Source organism: Aedes albopictus, chromosome 1, assembly GCF_035046485.1.
Source record: "Aedes albopictus strain Foshan chromosome 1, AalbF5, whole genome shotgun sequence".
In the NCBI taxonomy this organism is placed as follows: Eukaryota; Metazoa; Arthropoda; class Insecta; order Diptera; family Culicidae; genus Aedes; species Aedes albopictus.
Window position 1 is genome coordinate 45461389 of NC_085136.1, and position 13781 is coordinate 45475169.

General features: G+C 38.3%; 1 protein-coding gene across 4 annotated transcripts in view; it reads left to right on the forward strand.

Annotated features, from left to right (window-relative positions):
* The first annotated feature begins 451 nt into the window (after window positions 1–451).
* Window positions 452–13781, forward strand: part of LOC109397890 (glutaredoxin domain-containing cysteine-rich protein CG12206) — a 258145-nt gene continuing 244815 nt past the window's right edge. For 2 of the 4 annotated variants that reach the window (XM_029854763.2, XM_062844451.1), the window contains exon 1: window positions 452–862. The gene's annotated coding sequence lies outside the window, so the exon portion shown is untranslated. Of the gene's footprint in view, window positions 900–13781 lie in introns of all 4 variants that reach the window. The other 2 variants (XM_062844450.1, XM_062844449.1) reach the window with 2 other exon arrangements.

Genomic DNA, 13781 nt, shown 5'->3' on the forward strand with positions numbered 1-13781 from the left:
GTATTCCAGCAATGTCTTCCTATAGTGTCTTGCAGTAGTGTCTTGCAGTAGTGTCTTCCAGTAGTGTCTTCCAGTAGTGTCCTCCAGTAGTGTCTTCCAGTAGTGTTTTCCAAGTTGTCCAAATTCAAACTGATTGACTTTTATTCCATTATCTCTGATAGACTACCATCTGTCAGATAAGCCTTGTCATTCTTTCTCTCTCTTGGTTAAACTTTTGTTCGTGGAACGCTCTCACCATCTGCCACTCACTCTTAGTCCAAACGTACCACAGAAAGACGACGAACCTCCCAGAAGAGTCCGTCCGCGACCACGGTGTCCGCCAAGCGCCTGCTGTGTTGAAGTCACTCAGCGTCGCGGCCACCCACCACCCACTCGGGAGAGTCTCTCGCGCTCTCGCAGCATACCGGTGGTCAAGACTCGAGAGCACGCGTAGGTCTCACCGTCGGAGTGAGTCCCACTGTGAACAGGTTTGCTGTGCATCCGCACGAGCGGCGCCGGTTCCACCGACCAAACCAGCTCAGCTCAGTGTCAGTAGGGTAGAGCCAGTGTGGTGCTGCAATCGTGTGTATTTTTTTCGCTCGCTGTCCGTTGGTCAACGCCGCCACGCGCAGAATCAGGTGTCTTTCGTTCGGTATCGGTATCGTTTGGAAAGAAAGGTGCGCCCAGCCAGTCAGCGTTAAAGAAGTGCCAAGTACGTCGGTCGGTTTACGACGACAATTCCGGTTTGAGGTGAAGATCAACAACTGCTGCTACGGGGCAGCATCTGGGTTTTTTGTGACTGTGGTGACAACTCGTTCCCGGTAGCAGATGGTGTTTTGTTCGGGGTGCTGTTTTTGATGGTTCTGGAATAGTGATTAAGCAGGTGACTGAAAAGAATTGCTCACAGGCTAATGTTTTCGGTGAGAAGCAGCAACAGTTTGCTGAATTTGCAGAGTTTCAACAAACTTTGTTGAAGTAAGCATGCACGTCTACAGATTGTCAACAACACACTGTTGAAATTCAGCAAAACTTTGCTGAATTTCAACAAGATGTTGTTGACCATCAGTAGAAAGCGCTGATCACTTCAGCAAACTTTTGCTGATCATCAGAAATTTGTTTTGTCAACACTTGTCATCAGCTCGGTGAAATTCAGCAACAATTTGCTGATCATCATCAAATCTGTTGGTGAAGCTGTTGGGTGTAACAGCAAGAAGATTCAACAAGTGACGGACGTGCAAATACTCATCTTTGCTGCTGCAAGTGATCAAGATTGTCCAAAAGTCGTCCGGACAGATGTCGTCGTTGTCGTTGTTGTTGTTGTTGTTGGGGAGTATAAAATTTCGGTCAGCATCTACCGCGTAAGGTGAAATTACGGCCATCCATGTCCGAGTGGAACAGTCAGTCAGTCCATCGTCAGTCGTCGTCATTATCATCGCATTCGGAGTGTTGTCGTAATCATCGAGTGGAGTGGAGTGTGTTAGCAGCGCAGAAACAGAAACGGAAGAAGCTGACTGCAGAAGAAGCGAAAAAAGCCTGTTGCAGCAAGCCGTCTGTGTTTGTTGGTGTTGTTGTTGTAGCGCTGCGTTGATTGTAGAAAGCATTGATCTCCGAGAGTGTGCCGCCTCCACCGCCGCCTACTTCGACCCCCGCGGAGTGGGTGCTGCGCGCACCCACCAGGGCTGTGACTGTGTGCATGTGAATGTGTGTCGGAAATTTTTGGAAATTTTTTAAAGTGACCAAACGGAGTGTTCCGCCGAATTTTTCCACTTCAACTTCAACCGAACCAAACCAAATCGAACGAAACGGAAAACGGTCGATCGGTTGAGAAATCATTAAGAAAAGGCCGCAATTTGACGTCAAAGCAGTGTCCGGTTGATAACGTGAAAACATGATTGTTTCTTGAAGAAGACGTTCGTTGATTGCAGCAGCAGCAGCACCGGCAGCAACGAGTAATGGCGATGACGACGTGACATGACAGACACGGAGAACATATGCCGCGCCGCCGCCACAGAAGAATTGCGCAACGGTGTAGTGCGGTTGTGCGGTTACCGCTACCTACAAGTGAACGTTAGGGTGCGGTGCGGTTTGGTTTGATGGAATGTTCTAGAAATTGAAAACGCGCGTGTGTATGACTCTTGCCTAAGTAAGCCTTCATAAATCTTATCTGCAATAATCATATCATGAAGAAAACAACGGTCCAAGGAATCTTTCTAGAATCTGATACGTTATCTGTTAGGAATCATTTATTGATCCACTCTGCCATGCTTTGGAGTTCAGTGGTAAAAGAGTAGATTTTTTTTTCCGGAATGTTTTCAAGGCGAAGATTCTTACAAAAACCAAACATATTGCTGAACAAGAGATAACAAACCACTATTAAGCTCAATTTTAAACATTTTCACTGAATAAGCTGTTATCATTGTTAGTTAGGTTGCTCGAATGATTTCAGCGAGAAATCCAATAAATTCTCTAGATATCAATTCAAAATGGATTCCTATTTATCCATTTCTTTGAAAATTTCTCCAGGAATACCTCCAGAGTTTTTTTTTGTAATTCTATCGAACAATTTCCTTGGGATTTACTCATAAGATTCTTCTAGGAAATAGTTCAGTTCTATTCAGGAATTCCTACAGGTATTCTTTCAAAAACACCTTCAGAAATGCCTCATGGGTTTCCATAAGGAATTTTCTCAAGGATTGCATTAAAAATACGTATTTTTTACTTTTACATATTAGTTTAACCATTTTTAAACAATTTCCTACAGGGATTCTTTCAGTCATTCCTGCGGGAATATAGCACCGAGTTTTTTCAAGAGTATCTTTAAAAAATACTTAAAAAAAGTAAAATTCCAGCGGAAATTCTTCAAAGTTTCATTCAGAAATTCATCCAAAGATTTTAGCAGGAATTCTTCTAGAGATTTCTGCAGGATTTTTGGAGATTCCTTCGGCAATTCTTGCAGAAGTAATTCTAGGGCTTCTTTCAGTTAATCGGAATTTTTCCAGGATTTTTTCTCAGAAACTCTTGTCTAAAGTCCTAAAGAGTTTTCTATCAGTATACAATATACATGTTTTATTTCTCCAGGGATTCCTCCAAGGATTATTCCTTGGCTTCTGACATTCTCAAGAGACTTTTCATGCAGTTCATGCAGAAGTCCTCCAAGGATTGCTCCATAAATTCCTTTTAGGATTTACTCAGGCCTTTCATCAGGAATTCTTTCAGAAATTGTTCCAATGATTTCCTTTAAAAATATCTTCTGAGATTTTCCCATAAATTCTTTCAGAAATTACTACAAGATTTATTTTTTGGCGTTTCAACAGATTTTTTTTTTTCAAGAAGTTGTTAAACGAATAATTGCCGAGGGTTCTCCAGTTCTCCAAGGAATTTCTTCAGTGATTACATCACTTCAATTCCTCTAGTATGTATGTTGTTATTTCTGAAAAAAACTTCTGCAGAGTTACCTTTAGAATTTTTTTCAGACATTACTTTTGAACTTGCTTCATGGGTTTATGTCTACTAATCTGTTCAGAAATTTTACAAGAAATTCATGTACAAGTGTTTCTCCGGAAATATACCTAGAAGTTCTTTTAACCCTTTGAAGACGGAATTTTCAACTATTTGGATGCAACCTCGCTGATATAGAACACGATTAATATGGTCGAGTTTCTCGGCTGGGAACATATGACCCATTCGTCCCCAAAAGGTTAAGGAAGCTTCCGGAAAATGCTGCAGAGTTTTCTTCACAATTTTTTTCAAAGATTTCTTCTGGAATTCCTCCACAACTTTTTTATGCAATTGCTGCAGGTATTCCTACTTAACGCTTTTTTATTGAATTTTTAAGAAATTCCTCTTTGGTTTCCTATTGAATTTGCTCAAGCGATCCTTTAGAAATCGCTTCAGGATTTTTTTACAAAGACTTCTTCAAGTATTCTCCAAAGATTTTTTCCCCGAACTTCCTGAATTCCTACAGAAGTTTCTCTTACAATTCTTCAAGAAATTTCACCAAAGGTATCTAAAGTATTTCAATAAAAGTTTCTCCAGAGATTACTTCAGATTATTTTTTTTTATTATCTTTATTAAAGAGACTTTCAGGATTATTTCAGACATTGCTTAAGGGAATTTCGTTCAGGAATCCTTCCATGAAACTTTCTTCAGCAGTCTTTGAGGGACTCATAAGATTCTTTTAGAAATGTATCCATAGTTTCCTACTAGAATTTCCCCAGGTGTTTTTTTATCAAGAATTTCTTAAGAAATGCCTTCCGGGATACCCTAGAATTTCTTCAAGGATTGAGCAAGAAATTCGTACATTTAAACCATCAATTTGACAGTTTTTAAAATAATTCTCCTAAGGAATTCCTGAAGGAAATTGCAGGGATTCGTTTAGAAATTCATTCAGGAATTCCTTCAAGAATTTCTCCAGTATTTTTTGTGTTATTTCTGCAGAAACGTCCGAAGAACACTCTAGAGGATATGGGTTTGAAAGAACCCCGAATGGAATTAAAGAACAAATCTTCAGTCGAATTCCTCTAGAAATCCCTGGGGGCATTTTTGCCAGAATCCATGAAGGAACATTTGGAAGTTAAATAATCCCTGGAAAAAAAATTCTGAAGCAATACCTATAGGAATTACAGCACAAGTTTTTAGAAAATATGTTTGGATACATTTCTGAATAAATTCCTTAAAGTATCCGTTATAGAAATCCCGGAGTAATTTCTAAGGAAATACATGGAGAAATACCCGAAGGAATTTTTGTCTGAATATCTCCAAAAATCTTCGAAGAAATTCCTGCAGGAATATCCGAAAGTAATAATGCAAAAATCCAACCGAAATGGGTTGGAAATCCGTTTCCCTTATATCTCATTTTCACATCACAGTGTCAATCTATCAGATCACGCCTACGAGTTATGCAATCAAGCGAACTGTGCCAATATAGTTGCAGAATAATAAACACTTTCACCTTACGCCTGGCCTCCACGCACCAATGTGTGAACCGTCTGCAAACACATCCGACATCCGCATGAATTTGTGCAGTCGCAGAGATATATTCGGCCTGCTGTCGATACAAACGATTGCAATCATCACTTCCTTCCTCTTCTTCAAATTGACCTGGAACCATGCCTGGAACTTGTCGTGGCAGGCGCCATTATTATCGCCTAAAAATAGAAGATCACAAACACTAACACACTGAAGATGCCTAGTCCCCGGCAGGTATCTCATTGGTTCCTTGCATGAGTTGTGTAGCTGGTCTGGCGATACTGGAGTAGCATCTAAGGGCGGTCATTCATCAAAAAAAAAAATCTGAAAGATTTTTTGATAAAGTTCATGAAAGGTTTTATGAATCATTTTTTTGACTAATTTCTCGACAAATACATGTTCACGAATGTCGAACGAATGAAAATAAACCAATATCTACCAAAACATACTGGCCCAAAGTGCCTTCGTTTTTACTGCCTTTCAGCTTAAACCCTTGTAGGACGTTTGGGTCAATATGACAGGCACGCGGAGCGTACTGTATGACATCGTTATGCGGAAAACCTAACATCTTAGCAGGGTTTATTCTAAGGTGTTCTAAGCCTAAAACATTCCCGGCCACGTGTTCATGATACTCACTTAATGCAAAATCCTGAGATATTTTTGTGGGAATACCAAGACCTAACTCCCTGGAAATCTATAGAGGAATCCTTGAGAAATCCTCAGAAAAATTCCCGTAGAAATTATTAGAGTAATTCCTGGAGAAATAACTTAAAAAATCCATGGAGAAACTTTTAAGAAATTCCTAGAAGGATCCCCAGAGAAACCCCTGGGTGAAGCCCCGATGAATTTTTGGTGGAATCCCAATGAAAACTTTCAGAAGTATCAGAGAAGGAATGCTTGGAAAAAATCTTAGTGATAAATTTGAAGGGAATCCTAAAGAAATCCTCGGAAGCAGACATTTCGAGGAGAACCCCTGCAGAGATTCCTGAAGAAATTGCAGTATGAATTTCTGGAGAAATCTAAGCAAGAATCCGAGTTAGAACTAGAATTAGAGGGAATTCCTAGAAAAACCCCTAGAAGATCATTGGAGGAACTCCTACAGAAAACCCTAGGGAAGTTTTTATAAGAGTTCCACTCTACATTTCCGGCAGCAGTTTCTGAAGAATCCAAGGGAGGAACAGGAATAATGCCTGAAAAATTCTTAGGGAAATATCTGAAGGGATTCTTATGAAACCCGCAGAAATCCCTGGCAGAATTGAAGCCGAAATTCCTAGAGGAATCGTAGCAATAATTTCTGCTGGAATTCCACTTCCTATTCCCACCAATTTCCAATTGAAATTATTGGAGGAATCTCAGAAGGAATTTAAAGCAGAACCTTCTTTAAACCCTGGAGAAAGCCTTGGAAGAATGACGCCAGCAATTCCTGATACATAAATAATGTACACATAACACACAGCATTAATCTATGCATACACTCCCGAACAAAAGTTTGGGATCACCCCCTCAAAAACATGCCATTTTTTTAGGTCACCCCTCAATATGATGTATCAGTCAAAAGTTTGGGGTCAGCTTCGTAAAACATGGCAAAGTGATTTGCTAATATCTTCGTCATCTATAGTTCAATTTGAATTCTTTATGGCTCATTTCAAAAATAACCTTAGTTACCTCTCACACAGGGTCAAATATTTGACATGGATAGAACTCAAGAAGCGACACCTGTTTGACACTAATGAAAATTCGATCGAGTCGAACAAGATGTTTGAGCATTGGTTCTATTTGACCCTGTGTACTGGGATCTTAAGATTAAGAGTCTTTCAGCAGTTTGAAACGGTAAAACTTTTAAAGTCGGATAGGAATAGGATTGAGCGCAAAAACGTGGTGATTTGCCTAAATAGCCCGTTTTCAAAAGCTACGCGAGATTCGTTCGTTACGTATGACTCCCAGAAGACATGAATCGAGTTACCGTCTACCCCCGTTGGTTTGAACGACACCTCATGCAAACCAACGGGGTTCATTTTTTAGTTTGAACTTCTAGCAACCCTGTGGGCGATACAAAAATACACTGCTGGCAACCTTATTTGATGTTTTGTTTTGATCCTGCGTTCCGTTTCACCCCGTTCCATGAGCAGAATGACGTTTGAACCATATCTAATTTAAACGATGTGCAGATTAGCGGGGGTCAAATTAAAAAGTGTTCAGATTAGATGCGGTCAAACCAACGGGGGTAGACGGTATTTAATATTAGTTAAAAAATGATAACTTGACTTGGTGGAAAATACAAAATTATTACAGGCTTTGTTATTTTTTTGCATTGGCTTTTGTAACAACGATTGCTATAAATCGAGTTCCGTTAGTAGTTAAAATAAAAAAATCCAGCAAAACTCCCTTTAATTCTTATAAATATACAACAAAAAGAACTTTTCAAAGAAACTGTGGGCTGCAAGTCATAATACAATTTAGCCACAAGACTTTTCAGAATTGAATGCGTAAGTTATTTGTGTGATTTTTATTTTATTTTTTTTACAAGATTAGCGTACCGTCCACCAGGGTCAAATTCAACACACCTTTTTCCAAATAGATAAAGCATACTCTAAATAGTTTTCCTGTAAATATCCTTTAATATCAAATTCAAAAAGTATGATACTAGAAAGAGGACTCTTTCAAGTATGCTTAATCTTATGGAATATCGTCTGATCAATTTCGACCTGGAGATCAATTTTAGCACGGTTTACGGTACCTGATACGTAGTTAGAAAAATGAGAAAAATCTGCAATTGTTAGCAGAGCTTTCCGGTTGCAATCAGAGAATTAACCTTCCAGGACGCGCGCCATCAAGCAACCGAAGCACCGCGCTCGCGCTGTATACGAAAAGCGAGGTTTTTTGGCAGTATTGTACTTTTTACAACAGCGCGCGCGCTGAATGGTTAAACAAAAGCTTGCATAATTATGTAATTTTGGTCTTGTGGCTATTTGCTGGAAGTTCCTGCGAGCCTTTATTTCCTAAAACTACGTTGAGACTCTTCGATATTTCCGAATTTGAGGTAATTCACAACAGAATCTCTGAATGATTTGTAGGTTGAATTCTCCAAGGTTCTTGAAGAGTTTTCCAAAAACTTCCAGGAGATACAGTTGCGGAAGTTCTTGAAGGGACGTATGTCTTCATTTTCTTGCGGATTTTCTTAGGAAACGAAGACGTTTCCTGAAATCCTGCAGCCGTAACATTCTGTCATATGTCTGTATAAATGTTAAGTCTACCCAAGTAACTACGCTGTTGAATCTGTACGTATTGTATAAATAACGCACATATATTGACATGCATTACTCTATATAAACCATTAAAGTTGAATTAAAGTGGGAAGTGGCGAAACTATTGCTGACTTACGAATAAACCAGTATAATACATGAAGTATATGAAGAGAAGATGTACCAATTTTAGTATTTTGAGATTCCTCATAAGTTATCAAACTTTTCAGAAACTTCACTGTATATGGTCGGCGTTAAGTCCGACCGGACCATCATCTGCATCAAAATAACGTCGAGAAGTTCAGGTTTAACGAATTCCTCAGTTAATCTTTACTTGTTCGAAAAATCGTGTAGTCTACTCTGACTGAACACGTACCATATGTATTTCCGCCCTTTTCCCAGAAGTAATAAACTACAAATTATTACTTCTGGAAAAAAGTCAGAAATACAGTGTATCAAACAATTGTCCGTACAGCAATTTTTTTGTCAAAATATTTTTTCCATCGAATGTTTATAACTTTTTTATACGTCAATCAAAACTGCTGAAATTTTGACCAATCATGAATCATATATTACTGCTCTATTGGTAAAATTTTGAGCGAGATCGAATAAGTTTTCTGAAAGTTATAGAACTTTTAGTAAAACTTTTAAGATTTTTGAACACATTTTTAAAACATTATATCTCAATATGTAGTAGATGAAACTTTTTCAATCTTTTTTGTGTTACAGCTTATATTTACCTAAGGCTTTCACATGCAGCTGCATTTGAGGTTTTATATTCACTACAAAAAATATGAAAAATTTGCTTATGCAGTTGACGGTATTTAAAAAATCACCATATTTTGAACATATAATCTGCCAAACGTTTTCTACCAATAAAAGTGCATCAACTGAACGAAAAATGCATAGGACCTACTCTTCATATGTTGTTTAGTAGGTCCTGTATAAAAATATTACATTAAGAGAGTTGAAAAATGTTGAAAACACTTGGCACTTTTATTGATCAAAATATGATAAATTTCCAAATAATACTCTGAATATATACAGATTTTTCATATTTTTTGTAGTGAATATAAAACCTCAAACGAAGCTGCATATGAAAGGCATAGGTATAAGCTGTAACACAAAAAGATTGAAAAAGTTTCATCGATTACATATTGAGATATAATGTTTTAAAAATGTGTTCAAAAATCCTAAAAGTTTTACTAAAAGTTCTATAATTTTCTGAAAATTTATTCGATCTCTCTCAAAATTTTACCAATGGAGCTGCAATATATGGTTTATGATTGGTCAAAATTTCAGCGTTTTTGATTGACGTATAAAAAAGTTATAAACATTTGAATGAAAAATTATTATGACCAAAAAATTGCTGTACGGACAATTGTTTGATACACTGTACATATACAGTAGTGAAGTTTCGCTAGGTACTGAAAAGAATGTACTAAGGGGCAGCATCACAATCTAGCAGTACACAAATATTTACTCGGTAACGAAGCTTTCCGGCACATGACATCTTGGACAAAGTTTTTTTTTGTAATGATCAGGGGCATTATTTGCCAAGAATTCAGTAGTTCGCAACTTATCCGCATAGGTGGCGTCACCATCCAACTTTTTAGTTTTACGTCCTACAGTCTTTGCATCTTCGGCCAAGTTGTTCATTTTGACATAATAAACAACTCTTTCTTAGACGTTGAAATTCCACGGCCTGCTGTTTTCGGGTTCAAAACTCAAATTCAAGTTCTTCCATAGCTTTCTCCAACAATTTCGCCAAAGATGTTTCTTCCAGAGAGTTTTCGGTTACGACTGTCATGGAATTCAACGTGAAAATAGCCTTTTCAGTCTTTACTACATTTGAATACAGCTATTTGATATTGTCTGACGTTTCGATTATATTTTGGGATCTTGATGTTTCTCAAGCATTCCATTATAGCAGATTCTTCGTCCAGTGATGTTTTGTTCTTCATTGCGCGGTGGTAAAATTCTAGAAGGGTTTTTTTCCACAATCACCGACGTTCGACAATCATTGCTCAACAAAACAGCACTGTACAAAGAATTTGCAAAGATTAAGTGCCTGATGCAGGTCCCAAATGTACTTGAATTTGGTCAAGACTAAAAAAGGAATTTTCGCATTAAACCGCACCAGAAATTCCTTTGGAAATTGTTCCTGAGATTTCTCCAGAAATTTCTTTGGGAATTCCTTAAGCGATTCCGCCAGAAATTGTATAGGAATCCATCTAGAGTTTCCAGCAAGAGTCGTTTCATATTGTTCCAGGAATACCTCTAGTATTTCTTTTAGAGATTCCATCTGGGATCCCTAAGGACAATTATTCCAATGATTTCACCAGAAATCGTTCCGGATATTCTTCAGGGCAGACCCTTGTATGCACGAAGAAATTCTTAATAGAATTTCTGGAATAATGCAGAGAATTACAGAATGACTCTTAGCAGAAACTGTGGATGAATTTCCAAAAAAAAAAACACTGAGCGAAGTTTTTAAGAAATTTTTTGAAGGAAACTCCGGAGGAACACTTGAAGATGACTTCCGTAGGGACTCATAGAAGTGAATTCCGTACAAATCCTGAATGAATTCCCAGAAGAAGCTCTGGATAAAAGCTTCTGTATGAATTCCTAGAAGAATCTGTGGAACAACTTCTAAACGAACCATTGGAAGAACCAGAATCAATTTTCGATGGAGTATTCCTAAATGAATATCTGATGCACTCCTGTAGAAAGGAATTCTTCCTGAATAAAACCCCTGCAAAAATTCCGGCAGCAATATCTAGAGAAATTATTGCAAAAATCGTCAAATGAATTCCTGAAGAAGGATTCTTTGCATGAATTCTTAGAGGAAACTCCGAAGGCAACATTGGAGGAAATCCCAGAGGAATTTTTCGAAAAAAAAATCCAAAGGAAACTTTTGAAAAACTTATGAAGAAATCAAACTTCTAGCGAAATCACTGAAAAGATCTTCGAGAGAATCTCTAGAGAATTTTTTAAAGGATCTCTTAAGATCCCAGTATACAGGGTCAAACATTTGTCCAAAAAGAATCCAATGCTTAAATGGCTTGTTTGACTCGATCGAAATTTCATTATTGTCAAACAGATGATGTTTATTAAGTTATTTTCGTGTCAAATATTTGACCCTGTCTACTTACAACTTTAGAAACTCTCTGGGCTTACGGGCCATATAGCCACATCTGTAAAGGCGTGGGTATTCAGCATCATCATGATGAGGGTGACGGGTTCGATTCTCGATCAGTCCAAGAACTTTTCGTAATGAAAATTTCACTGACTTCCTTGGGCATAGAGTATCTTCGTGCCTGCCACAAAATATACACATGCAGAATGGTCATTGGCAGAGGAAGCTCTCAGTTAAGAACTGTGGAAGTGCTCATAGAACACTAAGCTGAGAAACAGGCTTTGTTCGAGTTGGGAAGTTACGAGAAGAATAAGAAAAAGAACATGAAATCGCTTGAACGATGGCTTTAGTTCTCTACAAACCACGAAAAACAAGTCACACCCTAGTGAGCAATTTCGTCAGGTAAAGAACTGCCAACCGCGCAGTTGAAAGATCAAGGATTCTAGCTGTGCTACCTCCAAAGTGATCGCAACAACAGCCTCCGCTAAGTGAGCACTTGAACTTGAGCAGTTTGCGGTTTGGTTCCAGTTTTTTTTTTCTTCGCGTTGCTCAAATTGCAGATCATCAAAATGAGGTTACGTAGATCGGGCCATCCAGCACCAGTCAGTTGTTGCGGAGTTCCGTTCGTTTGCGACCGTTCTTCTGGTGCTGACGCCAATTCGATGGGTGGCAATTGCGTCCGTCCGTCCGTACCTAACCTAATGTGGAACTGTTTTTTTCCTCTGGTGCCCCTTTCGTTACGAAAGTGAAGAGGGAGAGTTCAAGAGCTGTGCGGTGTGGACGGAGAAGTCCGTCCGTCACACCACTAATGATCCGCGGCAGTGGAAGAGAATGGACCATAAATCATGTTCTAGTTAGGCAAGCAGGCGCGCAGTGGCGCAAAGTGGAAGTGCTCGAAGCGGAGGCGGTTTTTTGTTTTGGCTCCGAATTGGACTGGTTTAGAATGCGCAAGGTGTGACCTGACCTTACGTGAGTGGACTTGGGAACTGGACTTCGACAAGAAGTGGATATTTTGGATTGTACTCGATGTCAGTTGGAATTGATGTGAGGGTGATTGGAGGGTGTGGCGCGTGTGAGAAAGGAAGTGGCGATCTTGATGCCAATTAGATTGATTGCACGTCTAGATCTGTGTCAGTAAGAGGGCTTGTTTCAATCAAACGGTTTTATGATACCAATGCCAACACCCAATTGGACAAGGTGTGATTTAATTGTCAAATTGAATGAATCATCAAGTATGACCCTCATATAATACATACGATTAATAGTACCCTACTTGGCACTATATCACATTTATCCGGTATTCTTGCAGCATTCCTTGTCCACCTTGTCCAAACTCCTTGACTTGTCTCCTTGTCCTTGCCTCTCCTTGTTCAGAATAATCTTGGAGAAAGTCACAAGTGAATTTTATGAATACAAATACAAAACATCATTTTTTGACTCATTGACTTCCTTGAAAATCCACTGGAACAGATTAAGGGATTTTAGTAAAAAAAATAATAATAAAATCGGTGAGGAAGTTACTAACAGAAACTACGCGAAACATATTCCAGAGAAATTCTGGATCATGTTTCCCGAAGACAATTCATAGAATTTTCACAAGGTAACCCTGAAGAAGGTTGTAATTGGGTTTTTTTTAAGGAAATTTAAGATAACTTCTGCACGATAATATGACATACAGGGGTGGCCAAAATGTTTGGGATAAGCAACTTTTTTTCTGTCACTATAAAGTTCAACAAGCTGTAACTTTTAATAGAGTGCATCAAAAATTCTCAAATTTTAGCTTTTTGTCAACTTATTATATGTGCACCATTGCAATGCATTGGTATAAATTAGAGCTCGATTGGTTGATCATTCGCGAAGCTAGAACCGTTCTAGTAAAACACTATTTTTAGACAACTTATTTTTGAACTGTCATATCTCGGAAACCAGTAAAACGAATTGTATGAAATTTTTAACGTTTATCAATGCTTGAAAAGGCTTTAAAACATAGGTACTTTTAAAACGTTGAAAAAAGTTGTGATAGGGTATCGCGCTACTTGGGCGGTGGTTTTCTTCGTCTGTTATTTTCTTCTGTTTTCCACTGTAACTCGGTCAATTTTGAACCGATTGACTTGAAATTTTGTACACGGGTAGATACTATACCTATCTCATCGCATTCCAAGAATTGTGTCAATTGGTTCAAGATTGACTGAGTTATAGTGGAAAACAGACGAATATAGAAGCCACCGCCCAAGTAGCGCGATTCCCTAGATTGACACTTTTTGGATCTTTTTCGAAAAACCGTAATTTTTTTACATCAATGTGATAAATTTTTAGTTTCGATATCCAAAGATTTTCTACTTTTGTCTAATAAGATATATTAGAGCCTATTTGGATTAAAGGAAGAACATATTTAGTGATTTTTGTGTGTTATTGTAAATTTGGATTCTTTTCCTCTATCTGGGTTAAAATGT